Source organism: Triturus cristatus, chromosome 8 (genome assembly GCF_964204655.1).
Source record: "Triturus cristatus chromosome 8, aTriCri1.1, whole genome shotgun sequence".
Classification (NCBI taxonomy): domain Eukaryota; kingdom Metazoa; phylum Chordata; class Amphibia; order Caudata; family Salamandridae; genus Triturus; species Triturus cristatus.
The window spans coordinates 881,734,724-881,749,176 of record NC_140591.1 but is presented as its reverse complement, the minus strand read 5'-3'; positions in this window follow the sequence as shown (position 1 = coordinate 881,749,176).

Genomic DNA, 14,453 nt, shown 5'->3' with positions numbered 1-14,453 from the left:
GAATCAGCTATTAACAAACAGCTAAGTCTCCATCTAGAGTCCAACAATCATCTAGACCCGTCACAGTCAGGTTTCCGTCCAGGATTCAGCACTGAAACCGCAATCCTAGCAGTGACGGATTCTTTGACATTGGAAATGGATGCCGGAGGATCTGCCATTTTGGTCCTCCTAGATTTATCGGCAGCATTTGATACCATAGCACACGCCAAGCTATTGGAGAGATTGTACTCCTGTGGGATCCGAAATCAGGCCCTAAAATGGATACAAAACTTCCTCTCGGACAGAAGCCAGACTATCATACTCGGACTCTACCACTCTGATAAGTATTGTGTAGACAAAGGGGTTCTGCAGGGATCCTGCCTCAGCCCCACATTATTCAATCTATATATGGCCCCGTTAGCAAAGATTGTTGAATCTTCTGGCTTTGAGAATCTCGTACGCAGATGATACGCAACTTATTTTCATTATCAATCCTTTAGCAAAATCTGAACACCTGCGCTTTGCAGCAGGAATGCGTAACATCGCAAATTGGATGACACAGAATTATCTCCAATTAAATCCCAGTAAAACTGAAATTATGCTAATCGGGAAAGCCTCGGCATGCTGGTCCCAGGGCTGCTGGCCCACCGACCTAGGGCCCCCCCTGTCGCCAAACAAGCGGTAAAAAATCTGGGCTTTAAACTTGATCATGCCCTCTCCATGAAGGATCATATCGCAGCAACGACTAGTTCATGCTACTACAGCCTCCGGCTCCTACGGAAAATCCTCCCCTACTTACCCAATGCACATCGAAAAACCCTAGTTCAGGCCATGGTGATTTCCCGTCTTGACTACGGCAACGCACTACTGGCAGATCTGGGCCCGACATCGATTAGGAAACTGCAGATCATACAAAATACGGCCGCACGTATGATACTGAACCGCCCTCCTGGCACGGCATCAGCCCCCCTACTGTCTGACCTTCATTGGCTCCCGATAAAGAAACAAGCATTCTTTAAGACCTGCTGTCTTACTTACAAGGCCTTAAATGGGAAAGGACCTCAATATCTTTCACGCAAACTTACGAAACAAACCTCAATCCGGCACCTTAGGTCAAACTCCTTAGGGCTCCTGCAGATCCCACGTATCCGTCTTGCCCGTTCAGGGGGGAGATCCTTCTCATATCTTGCCCCCCGCTACTGGAATTCGCTCCCTACATCCATACGCTTCTGCTTCTCTCTCATCCTATTCAGGAAAAAACTGAAAACCTTTCTATTCTAACCCTCCGTGACCGGTTCTCTTTTCAGTTTCTTTCAGTTCTGACCATCTCGGTCTCTCTATTCCTTTCCCTGTCCACTTTTTTTCCCCCTCTCCTCTCCAGATCTCTACCAGGTATAGCGCAGAGATGCCCCCGGGTGAATCGTTGCGCTCTATAAATATCCTTAACATAACATAACAAACAACATAACTATTGTGGAATAAACGTGTTGCTGGTGTGTAATGAACCTGTGCTACGCTTTGTTATGTGCGTTGTCTGTCTTCCCACATCTGAGTGATATCTGCTTACCTCACCTGTGGACTTGTTACCACTGAGTGTGCTTGGTGTTGTGTCTGTGCATGCCAATGTGTTTCAGGTCAACATCATTGTGTGTGATGAGTCACATGGCCATGGTGAGTATGTTTTGTGTTGCCATAGTGGTGTGTCTCCCTCACATGTGTCACATCCCCATGACTGACCTTACGTTGGTCACATTGTTGCAGTATTTGGCATGCACTGTGTTGTGTAGCAGATCGACTTCGCCCTGAACATGACAAGTTTGAATCACAACAGAGGCAAGTATGGTGTACTGGTGAGTTTATTTTCAAACATGTGTGAGTGAGGTGCACAGGATGTTGGGTGCTGTAAAGTGGTTTGGGAATCCAAAGTTCACATTTGAGTTGGACGTGCTGGTAGATGAAATGTCCAGAGTAAAGTCCACAGTCATCTGATACATTGGCCCAACATGAACCCTCCATGTCATGTGGGCGAGTTGTGTGCGATTGGACAAGGTGAACGGGTTGCGCACAAAAAACATTGTCCAGAACAGGTTTAGAGGCCCTGGGGGATGTGCTGGGACATCTGCCTTTCACATGTCCTTCTTCGGACAACCCCTCTTCTTCCGGGGGGGGGGGGGGATCCTCATGTGCAGGCCTCTGCGGTGCAGGGGACTCTCCGCCAGAGTCCTCCTCCCTCCCTGTGGCGCTGGCAGATGGTGTTGCGACAGATGTTGTGGGCACACAGGGGGGTGGGGACAGGTTGGTGTTGATCTGGCGGAGGCATTGTAGTATGTCCCGATGCACTGCAGTAAGGGCATTCCACTTTGCCTCCATGAGGGCATGGTGGGCGACCTGCTCCTGTTTTATGTCCTTGAGGATCCCCACTACCTGGCCAAATCCTCCGGTGCTATCCTGGTACGCATCTATGATGCGTGCCAGTTGGGGGTCATCATGCAGTCCAGACCCCTCTGCAAGGCGTGCCCTGTGCCTCCCACCCCTCCCAGCACCCCTCTCCACACGGGCAGGACCAGCGGCGGTACGCACAGGTGACCCGGGGACCCCTAGGGTGGTGTTGCTGTTGGTGTTGGCTGTAGCTTCCGGGGGGGTCCTGTGTCCCTGTGCTGTGGGTGTTGATGGTCCTTGGTCTGTCCGTGTTGGCGGGGGTGCCCTGTCGGTGTCCAGATGGTGGAGGCGTGGGTACAGGGGGGGCAGATGTTGCTGCTGCTGGTGCTGCATGATGGCTCACACCGGAGGGGCCAGGTTGGTCGTCGTCATCCGAAGAGGACAGTGAGAGAGTCAGACCAGAGAGCTCAGTGTCCAACAGAGTCTGGGACTGGGTATCCTCGTCATCTGTCAGTGGGTGCCCAGCACGACCTGTGTTTGGAAGAGACACACAATGTGATTTATGTTTCTACATGCATCGTTGGTTCACAAACATGACATTTTCTACTTTTATAACAGATGCCTGCCTGTACACTGCTTTTTCCCAGCTTGTCACGGACAGAGTTTGATCTTGTTGTTGGCCATTTGCCAGCATGGCCTTGTGCTCCCCACAACAGAGCCCAGTGTCAGACATCTTGTCGGTCCCTTCCCACTCTCTGTGAGGCGAGTATGGTTCAGGTTGATCTTGCTGGGCCATGTGGGTGGGTGTAGGTTGTCTGACTGCGAGTCCCATCATACTCTTGGCTACACCCCCCTTCCCAGCATGCCCATGCTTCCTCCCTCTTGACTCTGCTTCCCTGTGAGGGGGTGTGACAGCAATGGCAAGATGGCTGACTGTGGAATCCTGGTGTTTGTTTGGCTAGCAGTCCCAGCATGGCCTTGTGCTCCCCACAACAGAGCCCAGTGTCAGACATCTTGTCGGTCCCTTCCCACTCCCTGTGAGGCGAGTATGGTTCAGGTTGATCTTGCTGGGCCATGTGTGTGGGTGTAGGTTGTCTGTGACTGCGAGTCCCATCATATTCTTGGCTACACCCCCCTTCCCAGCATGACCATGCTTCCTCCCTCTTGACTCTGCTTCCCTGTGAGGGGGTGTGACAGCAATGGCAAGATGGCTGACAGTGAAATCCTGGTGTTTGTTTGGCTACAAGTCCCAAGTGAGCCCCTGTGCTTCACACACTAGCAGCCAGTACAGGGGGATCTTTTGCTGAAATTTCAATGAGGTGTGTGTCAAAGCATTGTACCCGGTGAGTTGTGTGGAGTTTGTGTTGCGGGGGTGTCTCCCCATGCTGATTAGTATGGTCAGGGCTGTCAGTCCTCCTTCCTATCATGACACGTGCTTCCATTGTAGGGCGTGCAAGTTGTCTTTCAGGATGTCAGTCAGTGGTGTCCTGCTTCTGATTTGCACACAACCCCTAGCAGGACCCATTGTCAGCCATCTTGTCAGTTATTTCCACTCCCTGTGATGTGGGCATTTTTCAGAGAGGTCTTGATGGGCCAATCAGGAGGGGGAGCATTATCTGTGACTACAGGCCCCATCATGCTTTTGCCTACACTCACTTCACCTGCATCCCCACTATTCCTTCCTGACAGTCAGCTGCACTGTGAGGTGGTGTGTTTGTGGTGGCAAACTGTCTTGCTGGATGTATTTGGCTTAGTGCCAGTGGCTTGCTCTATTTGTTTGTAGGTTGGTGCATGTCATGACACAGTCCCCAGTCACTATGAGATGGCAGGTATTGTGTTTGTGTGACTGGCATACTCATCTTGGGTTGATTATCTATTGGTTAGTGTAGGTTTGCAATCTTGGGTTTGTTGTTTGTGTACTCACCAGTCTCTGGGATGTCTGTTAGCCCATGGACGCTCTCTGGTGGTAGGATGTCCCGCACCTTCTCCTCCCAGGTCCTGAAGTAGACTGGTTTGGCAGGAGGGCCACCGCCGGTGCACTGACTCAAGGCGTGATCTTTCTCGATGAGTTTCTTGACCCTCCTGCGCCCGTCATACCTCCTGTTCTGGATATCGTCCTTTGTGCACAACGTTGGTGCTTGTGCGTTCACCTTGTCCACAATCCTCGCCCACTTCTTTGTTTTCTGTGAGATGGGGGTCCTTTGAACCAATGCACCAAACAAATGTGGCTCTACTCTGTGATGATCTCGTCTACCAGCACTTCTAACTCACTATCAGTGAACTTTGGATTCTTCTTTGGGGGCATGGTCATGGGTGGTGGTGGTGAGGGATGTGTGTGTGTGAGGGTGTGTAAGTTGTGTGATGGGTAAGTTGTGAGTGTGTCTGCGGTTGCTGTGTACTGGTGTTTGCTGCTGGCTGTGTCTCCTGTTTGCAAGGGATGATGGTAGTGATTGTAGTCCTTTATATAGTTGTTGTTATGGGTGTGTCTTTGTCCAATTAATTTGTGTTGGGTATTTATTGGCTTAGTCATTGCTTGTTTGGTCCTTTTTTTGTGTTTTTTCCTTTGTGTTTGGTAGGCATGTAGGAGACGTTCATGTGACGGAAACCGACGCTGCTGTTGTCTCGTGCGGGCTTCTCCGCCTCGTTCACGCTGCCTGTCTTCTGTGTTTGGTAGGCGTCGTTCGCGGCGGTCTCTATTGCTTGTGTGCGTGTCGGTCGTGCGGCTTGGTCTCCGTGCGAGTCGGTCTGGTTTTACACGCATTGCATCGTACTGCGCTAATCATACATTGCGGGTACGGGTCGGTCGGGTTGATTCCGGATTCGTGTCGGTCGGTGAAAATCGAGTCGGTTTTCCGGCCGGATCACTATTTTCCCTCCGGCTCGGTCGTACGGATTGTATTCCGTGCGTGTCGGTTGTAATTAACTCGCGTTGCATCGTACTGCACAGGTCGTACGGCGCAGGTCCGTGTCGGTCGGTATTCGGTCCGGGTCCGTGTCGGTCGGATCGTTTTGTGGCCGGAATCGGCCCCTAAGTGTTGGCTGGCTTCACGATCAATAGAGCATGTCACAGCCCCTGTGCGCTTTCACCGCTTGTAATTGCTCCAGAATGTCTGAGCGCTGCGAAGCCGCACTAGTGGAAGTTAAGCGCTACACACATGCTAGAAACTATATCACTAAATTACAGACCAACATATAACACGGTCACCCGCCAAACATGTACGTCTGCTTGTAATCGCTCCGGGGCATATGAGCGCTACGATACCACACTAGTGAAATTTAAGCGCTACACGCATGCTAGAAACAAGACTATTAAGTTACAGACCTATATGCCAGGGTTAACGTATGGGCAATGCCCTCATCTCCTTCATGACACAATGGCACTAAACTCGTATGATAGCTTTCTGTCACCATATCTGCTCAAGTCAATGTCCTCTGGTTGAAAACGTAGCGCGCTCTACCAGTGGTAATTAACGCAAGCATTGGCATAGCCAATAGGTCTCGCCTTAGGGATCTAATACGTTTTTAGCCAAGCAGCCCATTATCCTGGGTGCTACAACGTGTAATGTTCTTTAACATGGACACTTTGACACAAATAGGCATATTGGACAATGCCCAATAAATTGTTATTCCTCACATAAATGTTATTCTTCGCATCTTACAAATACTTTGAGCAGTATTATAGAAGCTGCTACATATCATCCTATACACTCATTTAAAAGTGGTCGATCAAGCCTGTAACTTTTATAATCATGGTAAAAGGCACTCCTGTCAAAATGTCTAGGACGTTCGGCATAGTACAGGTCAAGACTGTCAGAGGGAGCGCAACAGTATATCTATTTTAGCGTTGAAGTGAAAGTTCATCGGGATCGAAGGAGGCGGGGGAGGGGCTAGGAATTCAAGCAGGCGTTTCAACATTCACAGGTTGAAACTAATTTTCCCAAAACCTTTTAAAACGTTGACAACACCAAAGGTCCTTTTTAGGTCTCGGCTTGAAATCAATACGGTTGAGCAGGGCACACAGTGGGTAGACCAGACACCGGAATACACACCGGTGTGGTTTCAAGTAGAAAAGGCCATTCTGAACAACCTGAACCCACTAGCCCTACTAACAACAAACGCATACGCACACGCCAACAACCCTATACTGAGAAATACCAAAATAGCACTTTCAAAACTTGACAAAAAAATGGAGGTCAGTATCAAAGGCTCAAAATCAGAAGCACTATGGTGGAATAACAATCTCAAATTCAAGGGGAAAACCCTTAGATTCGACACATGGACAGAGAAGGGCATCTCGCACCCGCACCAACTAGAAAAGGAAGCAACACCAATCACATTCTCTGAATTGAAGACAACCCATCATCTAGAAGACCTAGATCTGTACAGTTTTCTAAAGATAAAGACAGCCATAACAAAATCAAAAATAACAGACACCAGGCCCTCGATCTTCCAATACGTAGCGAACATAAATAAACTAGGCAACCAAGCATCGAAAATATACAGAACACTACAACCCTCAAGTCTAAACTGACCAATAAAACAAAGGGATACTGGAATACACTCATACAACCTCCGCTAAAAGAACAGGAGTGGGAAAGGAAATGGGCCTCGGCCACACAAAATAAAATCACCCCAGTTCTCGCCCAAACCAAACTATGGCTGCTACACAAAACATTCTGGACCCCAGCCCGGCTACACACACTAGGCCTCAGAGATAACCCAATCTGCTGGAACTGGAACTTGGGGAGGGGGGAACTGGAACACCTGGTCTTCCAATGCCCAAGGCTCAAGATCTTTTGGGATAAGGTGATGGACTTTATAGACAATGTCTTTAAGTGCAAGATTACAAGGAACTTTGCCTCACTCATCACAGCGTTTATTCGAACAGACCACCCCACAGAGGGAGAGAGAGAACTTTTGGACCTACTTCTGACAGCAGCGATCAAACTGGTGCTAACTAACTGGAAAGACTCCTCAAAAACATCCTACAAGAACTGGCTCAACTGGGTCATCCACCTTAGGGGAATAGACAACCTGGCAATGCAATACACCCCGTGGAAGGCGACATCCAGAGGATGGCTCCTATTCGGAAACAGCTCCGAATAGGAGCCATGTCAAAGACTAGAACAATACGACGGCCTACCCATGAGAGTATATACAGTTGTGATTCTATCCTATCCTCATCCTCGACTTATTCCAATCTGTCCTATACACTCACTCTTTAAGACCTCTCTTTTCATCACAAGAGTTTAGCCAGCAATGGGGGAGTCGACCAAAAGGTACCTTTATACTAATAATATACCTTGTAGCCCAAGGGCGGCGAACCCGATAGACAAATGTTTTGTATGTTTATTAAAAAACCTATAAAAATAAATAAATAAAAATTTTAAAAAAAGAGATCAATACGGTTGAGGAAGGGGACTTGAAGCCCCGCCCCCTCTTCCCATTTGCTAGCGTCATATTTCATGCTAAACGCTAGCTTTCTATTGTAAAGGAGGCTTCTTAGTCCCTCCTAGTTACCACCCTGTCCACTTTTGGCCCCGCCCACCGGGACTGGATCTTTACTGGAGGAGTTACACGGCCTCCTTTATAACTCAGTAAGCACTCTTTTCTTTTCATTTTCAGCACGGTACTGATGACAGTGCACCGCGCTCTGTTTGTGTTGATTTTTTTTATTTAACTTTCAAACTGAGCGCGGCACCGCGCTAGGATTATTTATATATTTCTTAACTTTAACACTGAGAGCAGCGCCCCACCCGCTTCAAGGACACCGCGCTCAGTGTTAAAGTTAAGAAATATATAAAGAAACCGAGCACAGTGTCCGTGAAGCGGCGCCGCGCTCAGCTTTAAACGTGAGCATTTGCAAAGCAATCAGACCCATTGCATTGCAAATGCTGGTTATCTTTTTCGGATGCCTCCACGCGCATCTTTGCCTGATCTGTCTCCATGTTTCCATTCCTGGCTTTTGTTTTACAAATGATAATCAGTTGCATTAGCACAGCTGGTTCAATTAAAGCAACAACTCCCAAAATACACTGATTGTATAAATCAGATCCCAGGCATGGAGACAGTGTGTCCTTTCAGCATAAAGTGGTCTGTTAGCACTCGCTCTGAATGTAGAAAGCATCATTGTACTGATCTCAAATGTTATTGTAGCGTTGTTTTCCATACTTATTTCAAGGGTTTGTGTAGCACTGACTTGTGTTAGGGACCACTTCTTAGCGCTGAAATGAAATCCCATTGCCTAATAATGCCATTTACTGCAGAATGGTCATCAGATGGTAAAGCATGGGCGAAAGGTGTTAAGTCGCCACAATGAGGGGTACATCTTGGTACACAAGCGCACACTTAGTCATGTAAAAATGGCGAGAATATCACGTAGAAGGGTAAAGACGGAGAAAAGACTGGTCAGAGACAGCCTGCTTCAAAGATAGAGGGCGTCTAAGTGGCATATGCTATGCCGTTCTATACAACTAAGGCATAGCCTGGCATAATACGATCAGGCCTGTAAATTTAAAGTCGTTGGGGGGGGAGCCTTGTGAGGTGTAGTAGGTGTCTCCGAAGGCAAGAAGAGGGGGATGGTAAGGGCTTTAGTATTCATACAAAAAAGGAATAACAAGCAAGCATTTTTCAGCAAATACTATTTGAACAACAGGAGGCAGCACTAGGAAGATGTCAGGGAGGCTCAGGAGAGACAGGATATGCACACTGAGGTGCAGAGAAGGATGGGACGTCAAAAAGATGGAGACAAAATGGCAAATTCATTGAAAAAGGTCTGTGTCCTAAACAGGAGTAAATGTAAACCGGAGACCGTGCAGGGCCTGTAAGTCAGAGGTATGGAGTGCAGTGGACAGCTTGGCAGGGCCTGTCGGCCCATCCAAATGCAGCTGTGTGTTTAACTTGTGTAGTGTGAATCAAGCTGCAAAGCAATAGAGCACTGTACACATTCGGGGAGGTACAGGAAAGAGGAAGAGAGAGGGGTGGGTACTGGGGATACAGCATCAAGCGCGGTACTTGGGATACAGCATCAAGCGCGGGGTTTGCACTGGAGTGGGGCAGCGTGCTGGTTGAGGATTGCAGGGAACTTCAGGGCAGTGAAGGGAGTGGTAGGACGCATTTCTTATTTTCTAGCCTTGCAACGCTGCTGGGTGTTACTGTGCCTGTACAGGGGGGGGTAATGGAGTGGAGGCCCCTGCAGCCCCGCGTTGCAGGCTGGCCACCAACCCTTACCTAAATACCCAAAACCAATAAACACGTGTGCATATGGGAGACTCAGGGGCCCCTCGTCACATTCTCGGGGGGGGGGTGGTCTTGTATGCAAATGTCTGAAATCTGATCAAGCGGCAGGCGGCTTCATCTGCGCGTGGACATAATATACCCTGTCAATTACAGCAAATGAGCGCGTAATCTCTGGGCTAGGGTCAGTGTGCAATGCTGTGTGTGCCTTGATTCACCTCCAGACAGTCAGAGTCAGACTGAAAGAGCAAACATGGAGGCGGATGTGTGAAAGGCAAATGCATTACTTGGGGCCCGGCATGGGATTCAGGGTTCAGAGCGGCATTTTACAGCTACAGAAAGTAGGGACGAGGCAGTTTCGCCACTGAGTAGGTGTGAAAGAAAAGCTGCACAGCATCGTGTAGGCAGAGAAATTGGTCTTTATAATTCTTCTCAGAACGGAATAAGAGAAATAAAGCTTTCGACAAATCACAGAGCAGACCCAACGGTCCCCCAAGGCTGCCAGTACCCCGCCTGCTCTTGACATGGTGTGGTTTCACATAGCACAATCGCACCACACCTCACAAGCACCCTAGAAACATTCAGAAATACCCAGCATGAATACAGCGCACTCTCCCGCGAACCACACCAGCTCACTAGACACCAACCTGGTTTGTGATTCACACATTGAATTCACTAGGGTCGGGCTGATCAAGGGACAATGGTCCCACAAAACCAGACAAAAAACAGTTATGTGCCTCAGTACACCCACCCATACACAAAGACAAACACCTCTAAACAAACTCTCTCCTAGCCACGCACAAGCAACCTCTACCTACACTCAAACACTGTCCTTCTGTGTCTGCGCAAAATGGCGCCCAGATGAAGCCACAGACATTGGTAGAGGTTAAGGCTCCAGTAGAAATGTCATAATATAGCACAACACTTGTGCATGCCACATGTACTTGCGATAGGCCAGGTCTTTCTGAAATGTCTTCACTTTTTCTAGGTGGCTCTTTAACAAATTCACCACCTGTGGTGAGTGACACCCATGCGCCTTCTGCTCTTCTATGCATGTTGTCATCTAGGAAAGGGATTAAGCCCACAGATGGTTGCTATTATCAGAATTTCATTTTGTCTTCTATACTATACATACATTTATATTTTTGGGGCGTCTGCTTATAGAACATATATGTGTATACCTGTGTTAGAACTTTTAAAGTGCAAACCTTGCTAAGCAGCAATGTCTTTCCTAATGGTTGGAGGATTTGCAGCACTACAAGCAAAATAGAATTTTGTCAACTGGAGGGTTCCCCGTACACTGAAAAACAAGCATTGAAAATGTAATAGGCCTCGCCTTTGATTAAGTTAAAGCCATTTGCTTTGCTAATGGTATTGTATAGCAAAGCAAATGGCTTTAACTTAATGAAAGACGAGACCTATTGCATTTTTAATGCTTGTTTAAGTTCGTTGGCATTTCTAGATTTCATATTTGGAAGATTTGAGTCACTTGGAATAGTTTCCCAAGCAGAGCCGTTGGCCAATTCCCAGTGGACTGGTAACTACTTCGAGGGCAAACAGCTCCCCCTCAAGAAAAACAGAATGAAAAGGCAGGCTGGGACAGGTTTAGGCAGTATAGGGAGTGAATGCTGCTCATGTGACTCACTCTATGCACGTTATAATGTCCGGGTGTTATAGCGTCGCTGTGCCTGGCATCCTGTGTCCGTCCAGTCAACAAAACGCCTACAGCACTGCACGGACCAGGACTTAGACCATCTACAGCACTGCACGGATCGGGACATAGACTGTCTATAGCACTGCAAGGACCGGGACACGGAGCATCTACAGCACTGCACGGTCTACATTAAGCTAGTCGGCACTTTACATTTTGAAACTGTCTAGGGAGTTCGAGTAGGAAGCGATGTTCACCTGTGCCACACTTACCTCTGCGGGCGACCATGCCTCCGTGGGAGAGTCCGCTCATGTTCCTGCTCCGCTGTCAGGACACGCTCCCGGCCGGAGCTCACGCTTTGCATGGAGGTCAGCGGGGTCTACCGGGGGCTGCTAACTCCCGCAGTTTTTGTAGCAAGCTCAAACAAGCCGCGCCAGAGAAATGAAAGGCGCACGTCAGCCATTGATAAACGCGGTAATACCATAAAAAGAGTGCTTAGCGGCTAATTAAGAGACACTGTCTCCCGCCGCAAGTAAAAGATCCAATCCCGGTGGGCGGGGCCAAAAGTGGACAGGGTGGTAACCAGGAGGGACTAAAAAGCCTCCTGGTTAATCATAATACCCTGTTTTGCATAATTGGTGACGCAAAATGACGCGCCCCAATAGAAAACACGGGCGGAGCAGAAAGCGAGCTTCTGGAATCGTATTGATTCCAAGAAGCCCTCGCATGGCGAGGGCAGCGCCTGCACGCTGCTAACGCCAGGCGAGACCTAAAAATGGTTTCGGCAGGCCTAGAGGAGTAAGTTTGTCTAGTTTTCTCTACCCCTTTCTCTTTCATACTGGGAGACTGGGTATTGGCCCACGTTACTGTTCGCCCCCTCTCAATAGACAATTTATTTCTTTTTTAGCTGGAGACCTTCATGAGCCCCCCTAAAAGAGTTCCCACAACATGGGTCTGTTTGTTAATTGTTTGGGTATTCGCCGTTTTTGGGCTGAACCTGGAGGGGAGTTGGGGATTATGATAAACTTGTATTTGCAGGTCATACAATGTATAACTTATCGGCACTGGGCTGTGCATATACTCCATACCTCAAATATGCCATGACTAAAATACAAGAACTTACTTCGAGTGTTAGGGGAATGGGGACAGCGCGTAAGCAACACTTAGTCCAACAATACATACAGCTGCGCAACACTTGTATTGAATTTCTCCAGGAAACACACATGGCAGGGGTGAAGTTGTTCGATTACAAAAATGATGGCGAGGACAATGTTAGTGCACTAAATATTCTGGGTTTGCCCGTGGGGTGTTAGTCTGGATACGGCCCACTGCTCTCTTCAAATGCCTTGCCACGGAAATAGACCCTGAGGGAAGATATGTATTGTGGATGGCAGCTTGATCACCGTCTGCTCCTGTTGGACAGCATTTAAGCACCAAATGTAGCCCAGCAAGCTTTCCTGGCCCGCCTTATGGCTATCCTCACAAGTGGGAAAATATCTGTGGCTCATTAGTGGAGACTTTAATAGCATACTTGACCCCATTCCCCACTACCAACCTCCCTTGTAGCAGAGACTGGTGCAGGACCCATGCAGTAGGTTGCCCAACCGGAATGCATTATAACCAGATATGAAGAACTATTCCCCGCCCCACGACTTACATGTGAGACTAGACCATATTCTCTGCCACCCAGCCATTCTCACGAAAGTAGTGACTGGAAAATACCTTGGTCAGACCTTTTCTGACCATAACCCGCTGCAGTTGCACTTGCACTGGGGAGCCCCTCGTCCGCCTGTCCCCAAATGTGCTTTCAATCAGCCCTGTTAGAGGACTATGCGCTTTGGGACACCAACCGGGAAGTGCTGACTTGGTACATGGCGAAGAATTGAGGAACAGCAATGTCCAGGCCCACAGAATAGGAGGCACTAAAAGTAGTGCTTTGTACACACTCAATTAATGCTGTGGTAGGAGTGTGGGCTGACTTTAAATAATAACCCTAGAGCAGTGCCTTGGCGCCCTAGAGGCGAAATCTCATAAAGCCCCTGTGGGTCACTGCACACTTCTGGATACTAGGGAACGACATGCCCAACTAGTGGCCCAACTGAAATGCTTTGATTTCTGGGCCTATCAGGCCAAGATGCATGCCAAAGGAGACAAGTCTGGCTGACTAATAGCCTGGCTGCTCCGTAGTGCGAGCCCAATTGCACCAGTTTTTTTTTTTTTTGGGCAGTTTTATACAGAGCGAACTCGATCCAAAGGTATCAGAGCGCTTTACATAAGCACCAGTTGCATTACAGACATACACATTCATTTTTTAGGCACGGGAGATTAAGTGTTTTGCCCAGAATCGCAGGATGCTTGAGCATCCCACCAGGACTCAAACCTGGTTCCCCAACTTCAAGGTCAGCCGCTCTGGCCGTTATACCAAATTCTCTCCCCAGTCATCAGTATTCACCAGTTCCCAACCTGCACCATCACTAGTCAGTTAGACGTTCACCCTACTTTTGCATCATATTATCAGGCATTATACAACCCGCCTGCCACTGACTGGACTGCTAACATACGGCCCTTCTTAGAGGACCTTGTCTTGCCCACTGTAGATCAATTGGCCCAAGAGGACCTGCGACTGCCCCTAACAGAACAGGAGCTTAGGGCATCCATAAGAGGGTCAGCTACATGTAAAACTCTAGGCCTGGATGTGCCTTCCAGTCAAGTTTTATAAGGCTTATGAAGACGTCCTAGTACCTAAATCGCTGGAGTTATATTAGGTGGCCTTTGAAGAAGGAAGGCTACCCCCAATGCTTTGCGAATCCCTCATGGTCATGCCGAAACCTGATAAGAACCCACTAGAGGTGACATCCTACCGCCCTTTGTCCATTTTAAGCACATACTATGTCAGGCCATTGCCGGCTATCTCCTAAAGCATAGGCTCCAGCTAGTGCCCAACGACCAAAACGGCTTCATCCCAAATCATTCCACTACCCTAAAAAAACAGACTCCACAGAGTTTTGGAGCTGGGCCTGTCCCATTGCCCGTATGCTGCTTGCTTAGTGATCTACCTGGAGCGAGGGTTCGATACCATAGCCTGGGTGTGCTCTCACGGTTTGACATCCCAGTGTGTTTTCTGTGCCTCATTTCCTTACTTTACACAGTCCCCGCGACCCAAGTTAGGACAGCCCTACTCATTATGCCTCCGACAGAGCTAAGCCAG